Raw genomic sequence first — 2,476 nt, 5'->3', positions numbered from 1 at the left:
TGCGGCAGCCGGTGATTCCTAGTGTAGCTCTCTAGAGGAAGGGGTCGAGGTGCAAAGACACCGAGGTTTTGGTTAAGCCCTCACCTTTCCTGCCGCTGTGGGGTTTAGCCCTTTGTTCACTTCTATTACTGCTGTGTAAGAGGATGAGCGAATGGATGTCTTGCCTCTGTAACTAGCAAGAGAATGTGAAAGTGGTAAGAAACCAACTCTGGTTACTAACATCTGTCTTCAGCCCTCTCAGACAGGTGGGTTTCTCTCAATGGGTTTCGTCCATCTGTGCCCAGAACTCTCCCAGCCACATGGCAAAGACCCCACATGCCAGGCCTCTCTCTCTTTCAAGATGTAGCCTTTTTCTTTCCTGGCATGGGCAAGGTGGCAGGCACAGGGTCTCTCCTCTGTCATCTTTCTTGGTGCTTGGAACCGAATTCTAGAAAAGAGGAAGATGGGCAGCAGGGGATTTTTCTGTGCTTAGGAACTGTGGGAGTGACTAACGGGGGAAGAGGACTCCTGGCCAGGGTGGGAGGTCACAGCGGGGCAGTCAGGGCCCTTCTGCCCCGAGTTGAGCCACAGAATACCCCTCCCAGGCACTAGCACCTCCGTTTCGTTGTACAATAGCCATTTTAGCAGCCTCCCTGGAAAAAAGTCAGGGAGCAGTACAGCAGTCAGCAGCATTAAATTAAATAAATAGTCATAAATACACATTACTCTCTAGTTGCCGGGGCATGTTTTTCCCTACTGTACCTTGCTTTCACACTCTCACGTCTTTTTGATCCCCCATCTTTATCCACACTCCTTCAAATCTGAGTCCTCTTCTGCGGGACATGTTGTGTTTAGCACTTGGTTGTGAAAATTGTAGGCAGGTTGGGAGTAATCAGCAGGTTACTCCTACCCACAGCACCTTTCCCTAATTGGAATGCACGAGCAGGAGCTTGTGAGGGTTTTTTTTCAGACTCCACTTTGTGACCCAGCTGTGAGGATGAGAGTTCCTGGTACACAGGTACGAAGACCCGTTACTGACCCTGCTGCCCCTTGCTCTTTCAGCCCCGCTGGAGCTAGAACTGCACCATCTGCGTAAGGGGAACGTGCAGCTGACTCCCTCCTGCCGTCAGAATGTGGGAGAGTCCTGGTGTGGGACAAGGTGGACATCGAGGGCCTCGCGTGTCACCCAATCTACCTGGCTGGGTAAGTCGAGAAAGCATTTATTAACCAAGCAAGCACCCTGCATCCCACCCAGTCCCGGCGGCAGTCAGTGCACCGCACAGCGTAGCCCCTGCTGCCCCTCTTCCTCACGGGGCTGCTAATGGGAGTCTGGAATTATCTCCCAGAGCAAGTAAAAAAATACATATTGTCCTTTAATGGAGTCCTACCACCTGACTCCTTCAGAGCAAATGCTTTGCTCTCCAGCTTGTGAGAGAGACCAGGCAGGTGCCTTGCACTGTGGACATCCATCCCTCCAGATCCATCCTGCCACTCGCTGACCATCCCTTTTCTTCTCTTTTTTTGGTCCCTGTGACCCTTCTCAACTTCTCCTGGTGCTATACAGATGCAGTCCCATAAATATCCCAGGAAAGGAGAGGAGGTGGTTCTTTTTCTCCCCAGTGATTTCCCGCAGAATTTATAGGACAAGGTAAGGGCTAGGTGGTACGAACCAAATGGTCTCGCAGACCAGGGGCAGGAGGGAAATTTGCTGAGCAGAGTAGCAGGAGCGGTAGCAAATAAATACTGATTTTGGTTTTATTTTTAAGTCAGGGTACTTCCCTATGGCAGGAAGTCGCTCAGCCCTTTCAGCACCGATGCAGATCTTCAGCACGGGGATGGCGTAATGGCAGGGGCCCAAGCACACAGAAAGCAGAGAACTGCAGAACACGTAAAGGGGACACTGTCAAAGGGAATGGAAACATGCTTCCCGCAGCGTGGCTCTCGTCCATCCGCGCACCTTGTAGGCAGGTACTCCCCACCCTCTCCCCTGGGCTCTTAATGTAGAATCAATCACAGGAGGCAGCGAGAAAGCGTTTTGGCTCCTTTACATTCCATGCTTTGCTCTCTGAACCAGGCTGGCCGGCCTGACAGCAAAGCGTGTTTCTGCTCCGAGAAGTACGGAAGGTGATTGCCCGTGAGACCCGCTCTCTGCAGCCCTACCACACTTCTTTCAGAAGCCTCCTCTCCAAATGCAGAAGAGTTCTGTAAGGGACTGATGGCGCTTGCCAAAACCTCTCTGCCCCGAAGCCAGCAAGGTACGTTGACAGTGTCCCCCTTATACGTGTAGATAAACGTAGTCAATCAGGGTCCTTCATGCGAAAGGAGGGGTGGGGGGGGCACTCACTCTGATGCTTCCCTTTGAAACAACAAAAACAAAGCAGACAGACAGACAAACAGCCAGGAATATTACAGAAGAGTGGTGCAAGGGCCCGGGGGGGCGCACCTCGGTGCCGGGAGAGCACAGCCCTCCCACACATGCACACACCACGCTACCACC

The sequence above is a fragment of the Eurypyga helias genome, unplaced genomic scaffold (genome assembly GCF_000690775.1).
Source record: "Eurypyga helias isolate BGI_N326 unplaced genomic scaffold, ASM69077v1 scaffold12417, whole genome shotgun sequence".
Taxonomy (NCBI): Eukaryota; Metazoa; Chordata; class Aves; order Eurypygiformes; family Eurypygidae; genus Eurypyga; species Eurypyga helias.
This window is presented reverse-complemented; position numbering follows the sequence as displayed.